Below are 19,802 nucleotides of genomic sequence, written 5' to 3'. Positions count from 1 at the left end.
ATTGAGTAATTAAGACCTGTGATATAATGTGAAGAAAGCAGTTTGGGTTTGTGTGTAGAAGCGGGCGGTACTGAGGAGTTGACACAGGATTCTGAAGTTCTTCCACTTTGTTGCCACCATTCCTGGGCTCTCTATTGTGATGACTATTCTGTGCCTGAGTTGGTCAACACTACTCAAAGTGATAAAAATGTGTGTTTCTGGTCCAACTTACTTGAGCCAGCTCTTGTATAAAATTAAGTTAGTTATGGATTTAAAAATGCACTTTTTATACATATGTATCATCTTGAAAGACAGCATATATCAAATGACTAACAAACCCCAAATAGGCCTTCAGATTATCCTCAAGACATGGCATATACATTTGTAGTAATGAAAAAAGGTGTGAAGTCCATGTGTTCTTGAGTTGTACCTTTGTGCTGCACATGTCTGGTGTTTCTTTCCCGTTCTTCATGTGCTTTGCGCAAGGAGTCATACTGGAACAGGTAGATTTACCCATTAATTTTTTTTATTAACTGTTTATTTCAGAAGTTTTAACAGATTTACAAATCTATGCCATGTAAGTATCAAAAACAAAACAGTAATCATTACAACAGTAAGCTTTTGTTTAAAGAGACATTATACAGGATTATACTCATCAGATCTGTCTAACAAGGTATTACCATATTACAGAGTGAGCATCATTACGACATCCTTGACATGTCGTTTCTAGAGAGTTTATGAAATCGAATGGAATCTCTGATTACACATATTTAACAGACCAGGCATGTCTATCAATTGTTAATATTCAGAAAAATTGGACAGGCATAGTGGTTTCTCTGCAGGTGAATGTACTTTGCTGAGTATTGAATAAATGGTTGCCAAATACCTAAATATCTATTTACTGTCGGACTATTTTCTTTGGTGCATTAATATTTCCATAAAAACATTTTCTATATTTTTCTGAACCTTTCTTCTAGAATTGGACTACTTTTCTTTTTCCAGGAGAAAGATAGCAATAGCCTATCAGCTATTAGCAGATGAGAGATTAATTCTTCATTTTCTTGTGTGTGACCGTTTCCATTTGGCAGCCCCAGGAGGATTATCAAAGGATCGTTTGTAATAAACATCCAACAGTTTGTGATATTTGGTTATGAATTTCATCCCAATATTGTCTAATCATTGGACATGACTACCATATTCATAAAATCTCCTATTTCTCCACAATTTTGCCAATGTTTATCCCCATTCAGTATCTATATTTATATCTATAATAACCTGACTGGTCTGAGGTACCACTGAAATCATATTTTAAAGACATTTTCTTTTACTGTGCTACTGATTGAAGTGCTTGTTCTCTATCCTGTTCCTCTGGGATAGTTTGTCTATCCAGATCCTTTCCCCAGCATATCAGATATGGACAAATGTATTTGATAGGAAAGTGGTCTGAAAAGATTTATATACATTATTTATAATTTTTAGTTACTAATTGGCAAGATGCCATTGCATCTGTTAAAGTTAGCTTTCTGTATATAACAACATTTCTAGAAAGTTGACAAACATAATGCCTAACTTGAAAGTACTGGTACCATGGAAGTGTGGGCCCGTTAAATTTAGTTTTGGGCTGTAAATGAACGATGTTTCTTTACTAAGTAGCTGGCCAATCATTTGTATTCCATGGCTCTTCCAATCTTTAAACCTCTCTGGGTCGTGATTTGCATTAAGATCTGGATTATTTGCAATGAGTGTCATTGGCGAGGGAACAGAATTTATCTCTAGTTCTATCCCAAACTCCTAGAGCAGCGTTTGTTTAAAGCATGTGTATTAGTTTCTGGAGGGTGTGATGTTTTCATTAATCCATGGTAGCCTTGTGATGTCTACTCTGCCACGGTTTTCTTGTTCAATAAAGACTCAGTTTTTGGCTGGGTTAAAGTGTCCCCAGTCCACTACTGCTTTGAGTTGGCTGTATTGATAGTGCCCTAGAACATTTGGAATATCTAGTTGACACTGTTTAATGGTCTCTACAAGGTATTTGCCCTCACTCTTGGTCTTTTCATAGACATTCTAACAACATCCTCTGTATTCTTAGGGTTTTATCTGGGATGATTACGGAAGGATTTTGAAACAAGAAAGATAACCTTGGCAAAATGTTCATTTTGACTGTAGCTGTTTCCTAAACCAAGAATGTGCTTACTTCCCCCCAGCACTCCAGAACTTTTTTTGTTCGCTGAAGCAGTGGTTTCACGTTTAAATCATAGAGCTCTTCTAGGCTGGTTGAGATTTGAATTCCCAGGTATTTTATGGAATTTGTTGTCCATTTGTACCCAAATATTTAGGAAGAATAACTTCTCTGGATCTGGCAAATTTGTAGTTAGGCTTTCAGATTTGGCATGATGTACTTTAAATCCAGATGCTTTTCCAAAGTCATGGATTTCTTTGGATACTAATTTTAGGGAAAGATTCGGTTTAGATAAAAATATTACATCACCTGTATATAAAGCTGTTGTCTGATGCGTTCCTGCAAGATTTTTCCTGTGATAGATTGATTGTTCCTAATCCTCTGAGCAAAAGGCTCTACTCATCTCCATCTTTGTAATATGTAATGGGGAATAGAGGGGAAATTTTGTACCTTATTTCACGAAGACTCACTGGCATGCAGTCACTTCCAAAATGTTCATCAGTTGTCAAACAAAGCAGAGGGGAGAGGAATGTATAGGAGAATAAATAACTAGATGGCATCAGTGTAGCAATACTTTCAAAGTGTGATCTGATATGGTATGTGATGACATATGATCTAAGATAATTTTACTGTCAGTCAAATAAATACATTCTTCCCAGTGAGAAAGTTCATACCTGTGCAAAGGCTCTGCATGAGGTCTGCACCCCACTTAAGTCCCATGTAAGCACTCAGAATAGGATGTAAGTAGCACATAGTCCTTGAGCTGACCTTCTGCACTGAATTTTATTCAGTGTAAATAAATCAGCTTATAGCACAGTAGAACAGAAAGCTACTACCAACTCGTGGTCTGCTGTACTTGAGAAATCACTCATATTGTGTGTTACATTTTTACAAATTAGTTAAAATTGCCACTTTCTTCATGGAAAACTTTCAGAATTGCTAGGTGTATTGATCCAGCATACCTAATTCCCTTTTCACACAGCTTTCTTTCCAGTTGTTGTGAATAACCCTTGGAAGAGAAATTCCACTTGTTACTTATCTGTCCCTTCTGTTTTGCTCCTGTGCCAGGGTTGAGTTTTTTCCATATGGTATGTCTAATGGGGGGACATTCTAGCTATTAATTTTAGGTACTTATATGGCCCCAATTACCATAGTACCTGAACGCTTCGCAATCTGCTCAAAGTCCCACAGGAAAGCTGTGGTAGAGTTAAATATGAGCTGCTAAATCTTTGGCCAAAATAAAAGATTGCTTTGCTCCCATTGATTCTCTCATGGAGCCCTATGATGCTTAGATCATCTGACTCCAATTTTTCCTTTTACCTGCTCCTCTCTTGAGAAAATCGCCCTCCTTCAAGGCTTGACTTTTTTGTTGCATCACATACGTGCAGCTCTACATCCCTGATGTCGCCTCTTCTGCTTTGAGCCCTGTCACATCTCAGGGGAGATCCTGGATCATTTGGGGGAACCTATATTGCCATGGGAATCTTGTTGTCTTATGGGAGGAGATTGTTGAACTTGGTTTGTATTTGGAGATGTTGGTTTTTTATTTATGTAGACTGGCTGGAGTCCTGTATTTGCAGTGATGGAATCCTTAGTTTTGGGCTATACCGTTATTGACCAGTTATCTTCTCAGGTCATTGTGTCCCACAGGGGGGCCTAGATCACTTATGAGAGAGATTGCACTTAGTGTAAAAGCTGTATATGTGCACAGTGCAAGTAATGGACATTTTTTCCCCATTTATTTTTTTGCCCGTGTTCAGTTTATTTGCCTTGTTTCCCAATTGCTAGTTTTGTTAGGTCCTTCTGGAGTTCCTCACAATCCTCTCTACATTCAGTTAACATTATTAACATTTTGTGTTGTCAGCACATTTTGCCATCTTGCTTTTCATCCTCTCTTCCACACTAATATATATATATATACACACACACTGAATGAAACTACTAGTACTAATCCCTAGTGCAACCTGTCATTAATTGCTTTCCATGCCAAGAAATAATCCTATAGTACTACTTTAACTAGCTCTTACCCAGTGACAGCTGTTTAACTCTCATACTATGGTTATCAAATCAGGGATACTTGTTAGTTTATTTAGACTTTGAAAACCTGTGGCAATCAGTTCTCCTTTGTTAGCTCTTCCTTAGAATTCTAACTAGCTAGGAGCCTAAATTACTCTTAACAAAAGCTCATATTTACCTGTCTATATTTTATCCTATTACACTCAACTGTAGTAGATGCTTTGTTATTCTCTGAGCCTTCTCACCTAATTTTCCTGGTTCTCAGGTAAAGTTTGCTGGTTTATGACTGTAATTTTCCCAGACCATCCTTAGCTCATTATTAAAAATCAGATAGGATATTTTTCCACCATAGTAGCTGCTGTTCTTAATGACAAATTACATTTTTTGTAAGCGCCTCAGCTACTCTGCTCTTGGGTCCCTTTATAGCTCTTGGGTTATTACATCTGTTCCATACTGCAGTTTAATTTCTTGAGAAGTTTTGCTATCTCAATATCCAGTAATGCTTTTTCTTCACATTTTGTGAAGAGTAAGTATGCGGGTACGAATCCCGTCCCCTACACCACTCCTCTGGTGAAAAACATAGTGGAGAAATAATTTAGCTTCTCTGCAATCTCCTTATCTTTGATGGGTCACCTTTTATAACCTGATGGACTAGCAACCACAGAGTTACTCAAATTGTTCTTATTTCTGATGTACTTGAAGAATTTTTCTTTATCTTTAGCTATTCATCTTGGCTATCCTCCTGTAGTGTTCTATGTCTATATTGTTGTAAGTCTAGATGCCTTTTAAATTAAAATGGAAACCATCATTTCTGCTTATTCACTTCCATTAAAAAAATCCTCTGTTGCCTAATAAATATATTTCCATACCTGCTTTTTGTATGCTTATCCAGGCACTGAGACTCTTTGAATCCCTCAACGTAGATAGTCCTCCACATGAAACTGATAACATTTTTAAAGAAATACTGTCAATCTTGTGGGCTTGTGACTTCTTTCTAATTGAGATGTAGGTTCCAGGATCTCTTGCTATATCTTGTTTCACTGTTAGATACTGATGTGTATCATAATCGTAGTCACGTAGAGTTAGCAGAGAATGAACCTAACAGCCTTGCAATCAGTAGGCAAATTATGGTTTTCCTGGTCAAAGCAAAAACAGCTAGATTCCGGTGACTGCCCGACCAATATTGCCTGTCTTTCATGAACGAAGTGATATCGGGCACTCAGCAGCAACTGTAGGTAGCACTATTGGAGGACTAGACTAGTGCTGTTCTTTATAATTCTGTCTACATTTCAAATACTATTCACAGTATTACTGAGATCTTTGAATTTGTACTTGATTTTGAAATAATTGAATAGTCTCATTTCTGATGTACAGTCTCAGATTGATGGTGACATAGTAATTCAAAGCAGAGCAAGCAGATAGCAGAGAAATAAATGTCTTTGGACAATCAGCAGTAACAATACGGCATGCATCCGACGAAGTGGGTATTCACCCACGAAAGCTCATGCTCCAAAACTTCTGTTAGTCTATAAGGTGCCACAGGATTCTTTGCTGCAGTAACAATACTGTTTTTCATTTTAGTTGTAAGAATCAGACTACAGTTCAAAAATGGAAAACAGATTATAAATCTTAGTTGCCTATGGAAAAACAATCAAATCCCCCCCTTTTCCACTCCCAACCCACCCGAAACAACCTGGTTGTTTCAATTCCTTCCTTTGTGTACTTGGCTGTAGTTCACAAGCTTAATTCAGATAGAGCATGTTTTTGCTAGAAAATTTCAATCAAAGTTAGAACATGACTCTTTGAACTCATGTTAACTAATACATTGTTAAACATGGTTTAGCAGCCATATAGATGGGGACTGTTGTGCTTCATATCACTCTGCTGATTATGGGTAAACAGCTTATCATTTAAGAATTAGCTTCTTATTAGAGATTGCTCTCTTATACCAGCCAGAGTTGGTTATGCTGGAATTCACAGTTACTGCCTCATTAGAAGACTTGTTCCTCTGAGCCTTTTTGGTCACAAAATCTCTTGAGTCTACCAGGCTGTTAATCCCTTGTGCTTTTTGTACAGAAAGCTGGTGTGGATTCTGTGGATACAGTGAGGTGGTAGCTGTTGATAAAAGAACAGCATATAAAAGAAGGGAAAAGAACTCCACAAACTTTGACATTTGGTTTTTATACTTATTGCTGGTTGAATGGCAGATAAATATGAAATGGTGATGAGACTGATGGGCTTGGTGAAGCAGTGCGTGAGACAGTTACAGACTGATGCTGTATAACTGTTTCCTGAATCTGAATGCTGTTTCTTCTCTCTGATACACTGTTGCACGTCGTCTTTCTCTTGTTTCCTGTGGCTTTCTTCTTTACTCTTTGCATCTTCTGGGTGTAAAACAGACCAAGTGACATTCCAGGTGTACTGGATGGCTCAGGGTATTGGGAATGGCAGATAGAGCCTTCCATTTCTAACAGAATTGCTGCTCCCTTCTGATGGCTCTTTGGTGGCCTCTGGGTCCTGGTGGGCTTATGTCCGCATCATAAACACTGCTAACACCACTGACGTAACTAGCACCCTTACTGGGCTCAGATTGAATGGTCCAAAGAGATATAACTACTCACCCAGCCCTAGAGTTGGCCTCTTCAGCTCTGAGTTGTGACATGGTGGCTGGGCAGTGTGGAGAAGCCTGCTGCTTCTACTTCCAAAGGCCCATCTGACCTGCTAAATACGGTATTTGGAAACAGGTACAGAGATCTCAAGTGACTTATATTTAGCCAGTTAGATTGGCCTTTGGAAGTGGAATCCTGCTGACTTATGGGAGTGGGTTTTAGTTATTTATGAGTGTCCATTGTCAGAAGGCTTTGTGAGCGGAGAACTGCCCTCCATTTCTGTTTGGTCTTCTGCTTCTCCCTCCCTCAAAATTTGTTTTAAATTTACTGTAGTACAGAGTAGAATGAATAATCTTGGCCTCTTAGATATGAGGAGCAATTCCAGTTTGTTGGGTTTTAGTTATATTGTCATATTTGTTTTTACCCAAGTCCAGGAGGACTGTCTACAACGGGGTAGTGAATAGGCAGACTATGGGCCAAATCCAGACCCCCAGATGCCTTTGAACGGACCCCAAAGTCTTTTATTTACTACTTATCATCATTATTATTATTTTTATTATTTTCTCTGGAGTCTGTACCTTGCAATTACCTTGACCAAGAAATGTGGACCTTGACATAATATAATTGACTATCCCTGGTACAGTACAGGTCTTATCTGGCAGCATAAGAATTAAGCTGCCTCACTCTTCAGTATCTAGGAATCTCCCTTTCCTACAGGCTGAGGATGGAGGTGTAGTACTGGCACCTTGGAACCAAAGGCTGGTTAGCTGGCTGGCTGGTATGTGCATGCGTGTGTGTGTGTGTGTGTGTGAATGGGATTTGGCGCTGGTGCCCCTGAAGCAGAGGAGGATTGGATTGCCGACTGGTATGATGAGAACTGTCATCTTGCTGATGACATCTTTGCTTCCCATCCAGACTTGGACTGATGACAGGTTTGATAATAGCAGATGGCAGTCAACAGGGCAACATTTAATAGCAGAAAAATGTCCAAATATTGTTTCCAAAGTTGCCTTTTTTGTTCTCTGCACTCGTTTTGGTCTGGCAAGGATCCACAGACAGCATTGAGGGACCTCCTAAGAAGATCCTGTGTAGAAAACTGTCAGAACAGATTGCTGTACGGATTTGCAGAGGATTAAAGTTAATTAAAGAGCTCTTCCTTGCTTTCATTTCCTCGTATCTGCCAGCTATTTACATGCTAATGTAGGGCCTGCCAGGGAGAATAGGAGAGGTGTCAGCATTGGGCATATTATCATACACGGAAAAAGAAAATAATGAGATGAGCAATTTATATATATATATATATATATATATATATATATATATATATATATATATATATATATATATATATATATAAAGACTTCACAATTGAAAGTCAGTAGCACTGTACTTTTGCATATTTTTGGGAGTGTGATCTAGCTGAATATAATTCACTCCATTAAGGTTACATCTTGCACTGAATAATTTAATACATTATACATTGTAATATTTCAACATAAGCAATTTTATAAATAAAGAGAATGAAGTGGGTAAAAAAAATCGCCAAGTTCTAAATGAGAAGCTGTTTTCTGGAGAACTAATAAGTGATTCTGTCAGGAAAGTTCACTTAATTTCCTGGCGGGATTGCTATAAGTGCTTACCTTCTGTTGGAATGATAGGGCTGAGTGCCTGGGGAGGAAATGAAGAAAGAGGAAGTGGTAGTTTTCTGCTCCCTTATGCATCCCACCTTTGCCATCATTTCAGGGGTTTTACTAACAAGCAAGTTTTTCTGCAAGTTGCATTTGAATGCTATGCAAAAAGATCAGAAGACTTGCTCACTACAGAAGTGGCTGAACAATATCGATCCATATTAACAATTCATCCTGCTCCAGTAGAAAAAGTAATTTTTTAAACTTAAAAATCAGTCCCTTTTCTCCCACCACCCCAAACTCTCAGAAAGAAATAGATGCTTGAGAAAAAATATAAACCTTATTGATTACATTTTAAAAGAAGACAGTCAAAAACCGAGTACTGCTGGGCATAGAACTTCCAGGTGCCCAAAGCAATCCAGATAGTTTTGGGTATTCTATGTAATTAAATTCTAAGGAGCAGGGGCAGTCAGATACAGAATGGTTTCCTGCAGCTTAGGTAAAAGGTAATAAAGGTAATATACCAATCTCCTAGAACTGGAAGGGATCTTAAAAGGTCATTGAGTCCAGCCCCCTGCCTTCACTAGCAGGACCAATTTTTGCCCCAGATCCCTAAGTGGCCTCCTCAAGGACTGAACTCACAACCCTGGGTTTAGCAGGCCAATGCACAAACCACTGAGCTATCCCTCCCTCCATTGTTTTCCATTGTGCAAGTGAAATATTAAGTGATTGGCTTAGCAGAATAAAAGATGCAGTTATGGTAGGATAACACTGAGTTGTGATTCTTCCCAGGCTGGTATCTCCTTTGATATGAAGCCTCTGTTGGAATATGCCTCTCCCTTTGTTTTAGTGGAAAATAGTCTTTTCAGTATCTCTGCTGGCTAAATCCTATGGTTAAGCTGAATTCGGTGGGAGACCTTGGTTTTAACGGCCAGTGGGAAAGAAACGAGAGTTAAATTATTGATGAAGGGGAACACAGAGACAAAAGAGAGTGATGGTCAGTGTGAAGGAAACAAATAAGTGGAACCACATAACCTGTAGAATTTCTGTAGGATCTGAGATGCAGCTGTCTGCCCTCCAGTAGGGAGGTCTGACAGTCCTTTGTGAACCCATAACTAAAGGAAGTGGGAACCAATGCAATAATAAACATAATTTATTTATAAAGCTAGAACTAGTAGATCTCATCCTTCCACACCTGGTTTTTATTCATAAATTTGAAGAGGGAAACAAATGTTCCTGCTTTTTGAACTCCAAATCAGTTTCTTAACTTGGAATGAGCTGGTTATTGAACTAGTTCAATAAGCTGAAATGATGAAAATATTCTCTCTTCACCTGCAGAAGAGAGTACTAGTGTCAAAAGTTGGTTTAGCATGTCAGCAAACTCTGATTTCAGGTATTTAACTAGTGACTTCCACCAATTCAGTACATCTGACTTTCTGTAAAAATTGGCAGCAAACATATAATTATCCACGGGGCCATTTTTGAACAAGCATGCAGGAGTCCAATACGCTCTTGATGTGATTTTTAAATTATTGAAATTTCATTATGAACTCACTAGCAATTTCTTGCAGAGCAATATAAAACAGATTTTAAAAAAACGCTACAACAGGGGCCGGCAACCTTTCAGAAGTGGTGTGCCAAGTCTTCATTTATTCACTCTAATTTAAGGTTTCATGTGACAGTAATACATTTTAACGTTTTTAGAAGGTCTCTTTCTATAAGTCTATAATGTATGACTAAACTATTGTTGTATGTAAAGTAAATAAGGTTTTTAAAATGTTTAAGGAGCTTCATTTACACTTAAATTAAAATGCAGAGACCCCCGGACTGGTGGTCAGGACCCAGGCAGTGTGAGTGCCACTGAAAATCAGCTTGTGTGCCACGTTTGGCACGTGTGCCATAGGTTGCCTACCCCTGTGCTACAAGATTAAATAGCTTTACTCCAACTGAGGATAGGGTAAAGAAAATGTAGGGCCCCTGCTCAAGATTTTCAAAAGATTTTAAGTTGAGAAACTTAAAGGAACCTGATTTTCAGAAACTGCTGAGCTACAAGCGTCTGATGAAAAAATCAGCCCAAATCAGTTAGGTACCCAAAATTCACCCACTGTTGTCCCACCAATAGCCTGAGAACGGCAGCCCATGGACCTGTTAGGCTGGGCAGAGAGAATACGCAGAGATGTCACCAAGCAAGCATGATTGCATTAAACTGCTAAAATCTTAGCACATGCAGGTTTTTAATATTGCTTATAACTTTTATTTTGTGAAACTTTTTTTTTCAATCCTTCCATGCTTACTGCCTTGCAGATCTTACACGGGTGTGTGCTCACGCAAAGGACAAGACTTCAGGCATGTTGGATGTAGCCCCCATTTTATTACATTTTTGACAAGGGGCCGGGGGACAATTTTTCATTCACCCGTAACTCAAAAATGACTGAAAGATTTTTGCTGAAACTTAAAAAAAAAACAGCACGTTTAAGCAGAGCTCCAATCTGGTCTGTTTGAGCCCCAAAGGGTACTGGTTAAAAAGCAGTGTGGATAAAAATCAATTAAAAAAAAAGTTAGATTTTTAAAAAAATTAAATTATATTATTTTTCTTTAAAAAAACAAACCTGTTTAAAATGAAATCTAAATTTAATACAAAATATACTGAGGCCTAAATTTAATTTAATCTCTTAACACATTTAAGTAAAAAATAAATATGCTGAATCCATGAACCTCTATCAAAACTTTGAGTTAAAAGCTGTTTTTGTATATAAAGAAATAATTAGGAAAAACATCTGATGTCGGAGGTCAAGATTTATAATATGGCACAATAGTCAGTCTAAGTAATTTAGCAGACTCCCATTTTGAAGAGACTTAGGCAAGTAGGAACTTAAGCTCATGTCACTTTCACTTACGCATATTTGAAAGGTTTCCCAGGCTGACCTGAAATAATCACCTGAAATGACCTAGAGAAAAGCTCTGGATAGCTCAAAAGCTTGTCTCTTTCACCAACAGAAGCTGGGCCAATAAAAGATATTACTTCATCCATCTTGTCTCTCTCAAATAATCAGTTTAATTTACTGACTACAGTTAATCCTTCTGTTTAATAAATCATTTAGTTGTACATGTGAAACATGTTTTGATAAGAAAAGCTTATGTATCCAAAACACTGAAGGTAGTTTTGTTTAGTAAAAACAATTTTATATGCAGTTTTGTGTGGTTAATTAAATTCCAGTTACCATCCTAAGGCAGCTTGACACTAATCATGAGCAAAAAGTTAATTATCTAGTAAATAAGCTTGTATAACGTACTAAAATGTACAATTAATAAGAATCTGAAAATATGAAGCCTTATAATTGCTTAAATAAATGTAAATAGTTTTAGCGGACCCTGCTAGGAAGCAAAGAGATGCATCAAATCTAGCGTAAGCTAGCATGTTTTAGTGATTATGTCAGCCAGTGAGAATGCACCTTGCTTTAGAAAATAATTGAAGTACAAATGGAGAATTTGATTAAAATTGCTAATTTAAACTGAGGCTTTCTACTTGGTAATTTAAATCACCTTGATTTAAATCAATCCACCCTGAAGTTAGGTGCATGTGAAATTGACCATGTTTTCAGCCTTCACTAGTGATTACTGCTGATCACTGCTGTAAGAGCCAGTGAAGGGTTTGTCAGAGTATCCAGTAACCTGATGTCTAGCAGAAAAACCCATCTGACCCTGTGAATGTTAAAAGTGTATTTTGCTTCTACTTTCTGCAACATTTCAGTCTCTGTGGAATGTCAAGTCCTGACAAACCTAATGTTTTTCCCATTGGGAGAAAAGCATAAACAAACCTTCGTAGAGCATCTCATCAGAGAACTAATAACCCATCAAGTGCCTTTGTGTCTCATTTATGGGACACTAGTTTCTCTCTCTCTCTCTCCCCCCCCGCCTCCCCACCTCGGATACTTCTAATTGGTGCTTTTGTCTGTGGGGATTGAGGACAGGGTATGGTCTTCAGAATACAGGTGGATGGAACAATTGGAGTATTTTCCATTGGCAGGTTGATCTGATGGTTTTTTCATGATTTTGATTTCTGGATTTTAGGGCCAGGGGAAATGGAGATGGAAGAGTATCAGAGAGGTAGCCGTGTTAGTCTGGTTCTGTAAAAGCAGCAAAGAATCCTGTGGCACCTTATAGACTAACAGACGTTTTGCAGCATGAGCTTTCGTGGGTGAATGCCCACTTCGTCGGATGCAAGGAGATGGAAGAATGCTCATTCACATACGGCCTGACTGATCCTCTTGAGCTGTCAAGTCTTGCATCAAGAAGAACCCTGATAAGAATATGCTTATTTAAGATTTATCATTCTAGATTGAATTGGAGGTCTTCCTTCCATTCTCATTTATCCTTTGAAGTGGGTTGTAGTACTGTTGCTGAGGGAGTTCAGCCATTGGCTAGGAATGCAGCTTGGTCCTTCGTATTATGATTTTATCATGTTTTTTTCTATAACCAGAGTTGGTGAGTCTGGTGTTTTGTTTTTCTTATAGTCCTTGAATATGTCAGTGTTTGACACGTAGAGGTGCTTAAAAATCTGAGTAGATGTTACGAGTTTCCAACTTTGGGATTCATTGTAGCTCTCAGAATTTTACTGTCCCGGTTGCCAGAATAGAATGCTGCTGTTATCACAGTGTCGCTGTGACGTTATTGATATAAACTGGGACCATATAGAACATGGTTTGCAACCAAGGTCCTGTAGTGGCACCAAATCTTATGTAAAAGGGGTCATATAAGGTGTCTAAGACCAGGTTATGGGTTGCTGGTTATGATTATGCTGTCTGTATGCATGTGTCATTTTGTAGTTGAAGTTATGAGTACTGAATCTATACTGTCTGTATTTCAAATTTGTGCTGTGTTTTTGGGAACATCCCAGACAAGTTCGTGTTGCTCTGCCTAGCCTGCTTGATGGCCCGTTAAGGACCATCAGCTACACAATTGACCCATTGAGAGGAGGCAGATACACCTTGTAACTCAGCAAAGTATGCAGGGACTTGCCCGTGTGACTCCAGACTCCATTTTGCTGTAATTTTCCACAGTAAGAACAAAGAGGTTCTTACACCTGGAAAAGCCTATGTAAGGCTGATGCCTCATCTCCATCTTGTCTTCAATCCTGCTTCTTGCCTCTGGAAGGACTTTGCTACAACTGAAGCGCTGAACAAAGGACTGTTGACCCATCCTAGCGGGGGATGTTCTCCAGAGACTTGATTTAAGCCTGCAGTTTACTCCATCACTGCTACAAGCCTGAACTAAGAACTTTGCCATTACTATATGTAATTGATTCCATTTAACTAATTCTAGCTCTCATCTATATCTTTTTTTCCTTTTATGAATAAACCTTTAGATTTTAGATTCTAAAGGATTGGTAACAGCGTGATTTGTGGGTAAGATCTGATGTGTATATTGACCTGGGTCTGAGGCTTGGTCCTTCGGGATCGAGAGAACTGTTTTCTTTTATTCGGGTGTTGGTTTTCATAACCATTCATCCCCAGGACCAGTGGGACTGGTGGTGATACTGGGAGACTGGAGTGTCTAAGGAAATTGCTTGTGTGACTTGTGGTTAGCCAGTGGGGTGAAACCAAAATCCTCTTTGTCTGGGTGGTTTGGTTTGCCTTAGAGGTGGAAAAACCCCAGCCTAGGGCTGTGACTGCCCTGTTTAAGCAATTGGTCCTGAATTGGCCCTCTCAGTTGGGTCCCGCCAGAACCGCATCGTCACAGTCACATTGGGTTTGGAGTCGAGTGTTAGGATTTGTCTGTTTGATGCCTTCACTGCCTCTCTGGTACTACCCTGATTCTTCAAAGGGACCTGCTAGTGCAGGTCCCCACTGAGTTACTATGCTGCACAGGGGTAAACGTCTATGCTAATGGATTCCACTGCAGGTCAGGGCAGAAGTCAATATTAACACATTATTTTACCATCTCTTTCTGGGGGCCAAGTCTAAACTACCTAGCCTTCCTTCTGTTGACCTAAAGAACAATGGTAACCCCTGCCCACCATCCACTCCATCTGTTGAATGTCTCCTTGTTTGTCTGATTTCGTTTTACAAAGTGTTTCCAGAAGGTATCACCATATTTTTACAAGGAACATCTATTATTACAGCCCTCTCACATGTCCCCTGGATAGAGCATTAATACAATAAACATACCAATACTTACTGGTAAGTCTTTTAATCCAGCACGTTATATAACCATTGTTCTCCATCATTTGCCATCTTGACTACTGCAACCTTTGCTTCTCTACCATTCCTGACATTCAGCTTGCTTCCTCAGGTCTATTCAAAATATTGCTGCTAAGATCATCTTTCTGACCTATTGATCTGATCATACACCTCCCTTATTTGGGTTACTCCTCATGCTTCCTCTTCTTCACTGCATCAGATACAAGTTTCTAGTTATTAACGTAGACTCTCCGCAACTTAGCCCCTTCCTAGTTAACTTCTCTTTATCATATTATGTTGCAACAATGTCAGAAGTGTCCACCTATTTTTCTAATTTGCCTATAAGAACCTTTGTGCCAAGCTGCCCTGTGTGCATGAAATACCTTCCCTGTACTACTCCATAGCTCTGCACATTGCCCTCTTTAAGATCCTTTCTCAAGACCTACTTCTACTATGATGCCTATGGGAAACTGCCCTCTGATAGAAACTAGGTACATGGCCCATAGAACTGTGGATAGTTTTTATTTTGTCTTTTTTATAAGAAATTAACTGATTCAAAATCAGTTAGTTGTGTACATATCTGGCCTAGGCAATCAATACTTAATATTTATTATTTGAATTATTCTTACTACCGTTTTTCATATCCTCCCATCCCTATTCCTTCTGATTGTTTTACAGTCATTTGATCCATCTTGTCTTAGACAGGCTCCCTGCTCTCAGTTTCAGTGTCTGGCTGCATCCTGGTCTTGAGCAGCTAGTAGCTGCCATTACAGGGAGAGCCTGGTTTTGTTCCTGTTGCCCTGGATTGGCACATGCTCAGTCGCTCTGAGGAGAGGATGGTGCATTTGCAGTCCAATCCAGTGAAGGAGCTAAGGCATGCTTGAGCATGCCCATTGAGGATGGAATCATCGGTGAGTTTAGCAGCTAAAATAAAAAATCTCTACTGAGCATGTGCAAAGTAACTTTTTTTTAAGGGCTTATAACTTGGGCCGATTTTCACAGGAATGGCAAAAGGCACACAAAGGTTACCCGCCACCAGATTTTAAGCTCCTGCTCCGAAGTATGGGGACACTAGAGTTGTTTAAAGAAAAAGTTATCAGAATTTTTTAACATAGGCAAAACAACGTTTTTCCCTAGCCTTGTTCTCAGAAATTCCTGAACTGTTTTGGCTGAAACTCCTCACCCCACCCTCCCAAAACTTAATATTTTATAAAAGTCTATGACAGACACCTAGCATGGAAAATTTCAGCCCAAACAATTAAAGTTTGGTAAAGTTTTATAAGCAACAAAATATAGGATTTTATAATGTGAAGTGTTAGGCAACCTTAATAGGGGATGCTACCAGCCCTGCCTCTAACAGTGAGGTAAGAGTCAATATGATCCTTTGGCAAAAGCCACTTAAAATATTATTTATATAGAAAATAAATAAAAATAGCTTCATGCTGGATATACAGTAGGTATCTTTTCCCTTGACAGCATTTTGTTTGTGTCAAGAACTGTGAGATTCCCTCATGGGTCCCTTGATTTAGGAGGCATAGCAGAACATGTGCTTCCATTTAATTTGAAGGGATGTGATCATCAATGTGGTATGTCTGCGATTTGTAGGCGGCCTGGATGGTGGTGGAAGTTTGTTTCCTTTGACCAACGAGCATAGATGTGTGGATTTTGGGGTGGGTAGTTGGAGGCGATGCTTTCTGGGAATTCAGAGTTTGGCAGACAGTAAGAATTCATGCAGTGTGGGGCAATGGAAAGCAATTGCATCTATTATTTTGTTCCTTGGTTGATTTTAAGTCATGAAGGTCTTTCTTTTATTTTTTTTACTCCCCCTGCAAATTTTAATTTTTAATAAACTTTGCCCAAGTAGGATTTAAAGCTTATCTCACAAGACATATTTAGAGCAGTGCCATGGTGAAGTGATTTGGGAAAAAATACATACAGCTGAAAATAGGATATTTCTGCATGCCTGCTTCAAACTCTAGCAAGAGTTTTCATTATGGAATAACTTGTCGTCAGACTAGTCACTGTGCAAGACCAGAATTACTAATTAACAGTCAGAACTTGTGCCTTTTGGGCGTGCCGCAGATGGGTTTTACTGTAGCCAAAAGTTCTGTAGCCCCCGCTTCAGTGATGCGGGCAGGCAAGGGGTGGTGTAGAGGGAGGGAAGAGCAGGCAGATCTGTTTAAATTCTGTAGATGAGCTGGAAAGGTTAGTCTGTTGATAGCAGGCTGTGAGTTGACTAAGCAAGCGCCTCTCAGGGCCATGAGCAGCCTTTGATGAGAGGGAGGGGGACCAGAGTTGGTGAAAAGTGTAGACCCTGGAGGCTGTAACATTTTGTAGACTAGCCTGGGGGGGGGGGGCAATCTGTCAAATGGGACAGGGAATAAGGAGGTGGAATTTTGCCATAGTCTGACTGGCGAGGATTTAAAAACAAGAGTTACCATTGCTGGAAGATAAACAGAGCTTGTCACAAATCTGCCAGTCCTCAGCACCTGAGAGATTTTGTAACTAATTCAAAATAGTTAAGCTTAATTGTGTGCATGGCAGAGGGAGTTCAGTGCATCTGTTTTAAAACTTACTGAAAAGCTCTTATGAATTATAACCCTGCAGCCCTGAGTTTTATTCTGCTAAGAGTTAATTATGGGAAGATATGGTTTCAAAACATAGTAAGTGCTCTCAGAGACCTGTGGGCCATTCATGCTGGAGACAGGAGCAGAACCTGTGCCAGGGCAGGTGGTTTGAGCCTCTGAGTGTTATCTGCAAAACACAGGGAAACGCGTACAAATGTTCTGACCTCTCTCTTCAGAGCAGCATTACAGCTATTCAAAACGCTGACTGCCAGGAAGAGCTCTCTTGTTTAACCAGCCTCCTCTTAGGGTTTATCTGGGTGCTTTTATTTGGTTTTTTGTGTTTTGGACTAACCTCACTGTGTGCAAATTTCTTCCGTGTTATTACACGTACAGCTGATCATTTTGGCCACTGCTTGAATGCTCCCAAATAATGACGGGCACTTACAGGAAACTGGAGAGGTTTTTCATGGGTGAGGATTTAATGTGCCTCCTTATGGATTTCCCATATTGCACCACCAGTGAAACCTGACCCCCTGAGTGTGTGTGGGGGAGTAGGGTTGGCCTTTTCTGGGTTTGGAGAGGAATAAAATCTCTTTGTGTAGTCAGTCAGCTGTGGGCTTTCCAGCTTCTCCAATAAGCTAGAGCAATCCCACTGCTGACTAGATGAGACAATGTGAAAGGGACGAGTTGTTGAATCACTGTTGCAGTATTTAGCACATTAAAACTGTGTTTTGCAGTGTCTCCTGTTTGTTTCTTCTTAGATAAATATCTTGTGGGGCATGCAGAAAGTAAAAAATAAATAAATGAACCAACAAAACTTAATTTCCAGACTGAGATTTTTCTTTTTTCCTGAACCGGGGCCATGCTGCAGATGATTTCCCTGTAATTAGAGCAGGCTTGCTAATTGGGCAGATCGGACTTGACCTTTGCGCTCTGCCTGACTCTCTGTCTCATCAAGCACATTGATTTCAGCCTGTAATTAGTCATTGTAGAGCAAGTAACCATTAAGTGGAATCTCCCTTAATCTGTATGTTTAAAATGGCATCTGAGCCTCTTAAGCTTTTTTCAGTCACTTTGGGTGCATCTTCTCTGCAGAGTTAGCCTGGGCTCTTACCAGGCTGTTGTCCCTAACTTCCCTCCTGTCCACACACAATAATCTCTCACCTGAGTTTCGTGGTGCTTTTAACCTGGGCTTTCTGGCACTTTCACTTGGGCTGATAACCTCCCACTTGGCAGTGAGGACACTGGCTAACGTTTAAATCACGCAAGTCCTGATAGTCCTTCCCACAATTCCATGTGTGCTTAGAAGGACAGATAAGTTCTCCCACAATTCACTGGGAAAGAATCACTGAATGGCTCAGTTTATTGCAGCACAAAGAACCATGGGACCTGCCCCTGGAAGGGCCTAGTGAAGCACACAGGGGAGACACAGTAACTTGGGTAGGACTTTGCAGAGTGACTGCTCACAACTGGGTGCTTAGACTCACGTGCCAGTCACATGGGCTAACTCTGCAGTGATGACATACCCTTAGGGTATTTCTACACTGGAGCTGGAGATGTAATTTTCAGCTCCGATAGATGTACCTATGCTAGTTCTGATTGAATTAGTACACTAAAAACAGACTGTAGCCATGGCAGTGTGAGTGGCAGGATGAGATTGCTAGGACACTGGATAAATCAGAGCTAGTAGGGGTATGTCTACCAGAGATGAAAATTACATAACATAAGAATGGCTGCAGTGGGTCATTCCAATGCTCCATCTAACCCAGCATCCTGTCTTCTGAGAGTGGCCAATGCCAGCTGCTTCAGAGAGAATGAAGAGAACAGGGCAATTATCAAGTGATCCATCCCCTGTCATCTAGTCCCAGCTTCTGGCAGTTAGAGGCTTAAATTCACCCAGCACATGAGGTTGCATCCCTGACCATCTTGGTTAATAGCCATTGATGGACCTATCCTCTATGAACTTATCTAATTCTTTTTTGAACACAGTTATATCTTTAGCCTTCACAACATCCCCAGGCAACAATTTCCACAGGTTGACTGTAGGTTGTGTAAAGTATTTCCTTTTTGTTTGTTTTAAACCTGATGCCTCTTAACTTCATTGGGTGACTCCTGATTCTTGTGTTCTGGGGAGAGGTAAATAATACTTTGGTATTTATTTTCTCCATACCATTCATGATTTTATAAACCATTATCATATCCCCTGAATGGTTTCTTTTCTAGGCTGAACAGTCCAAGTCTTTTTAATCTTTCCTCCTTTGGAAGTTGTTCAACACCCCTGATAATTTTTGTTCCCTTCAGTGTACTGTTTCAATTTCTAATATATCTTTTCTGAGATGGAGTGACCAGAACTGCACACAGTATTCAAGGTGCGAGCATACCATGGATTTATATAGAGGAATTATATTTTCTGTCTTATTTCCTAACATTCTTTTGGCTATTTTGATTGCTGCTGCACACTGAGCATATGTTTCAGAGAATGGTAACCAGCTAATTTAGACCCCCATCATTTTGTATGTAAAGTTGGGATTATGTTTTCCTGTCTTCATTACTTTGCACGTATCAGCATTGATTTCATCTGCCATTTTGTTGCCCATTCACCCAGTTATGTGAGATCCCTTTGTAACTCTGCTTTGGACTTAACTATC

The 19,802-nt window shown here is 39.6% G+C and overlaps 1 protein-coding gene and 2 long non-coding RNA genes across 12 annotated transcripts in view; 1 reads left to right on the top strand and 2 right to left on the bottom strand.

The window, feature by feature from the left end:
* MAD1L1 (mitotic arrest deficient 1 like 1) overlaps positions 1–19,802 on the top strand; it is a 502,922-nt gene that overhangs the window by 179,505 nt on the left and 303,615 nt on the right. The window lies entirely within an intron of this gene.
* Positions 1–19,802, bottom strand: part of LOC120373761 — a 51,716-nt gene that overhangs the window by 7,621 nt on the left and 24,293 nt on the right. The gene's annotated exons all lie outside the window — the stretch shown is intronic.
* On the bottom strand, positions 6,233–18,467 carry LOC120373760. Of its 4 annotated transcripts, XR_005585696.1 has the most exons (4): positions 18,319–18,467; positions 14,586–14,798; positions 8,421–8,448; positions 6,233–7,987 (listed from the first exon to the last, which is right to left on the bottom strand). It is a non-coding gene; the product is annotated as an uncharacterized LOC120373760 (long non-coding RNA). The 4 variants fall into 4 exon arrangements; XR_005585695.1 differs by lacking the exon at positions 8,421–8,448; XR_005585697.1 differs by lacking the exons at positions 6,233–7,987; positions 8,421–8,448 and adding an exon at positions 8,449–8,568.

This window comes from Mauremys reevesii, linkage group 10 (genome assembly GCF_016161935.1).
Source record: "Mauremys reevesii isolate NIE-2019 linkage group 10, ASM1616193v1, whole genome shotgun sequence".
Classification (NCBI taxonomy): Eukaryota; Metazoa; Chordata; order Testudines; family Geoemydidae; genus Mauremys; species Mauremys reevesii.
This window is presented reverse-complemented; position numbering and strand designations above follow the sequence as displayed.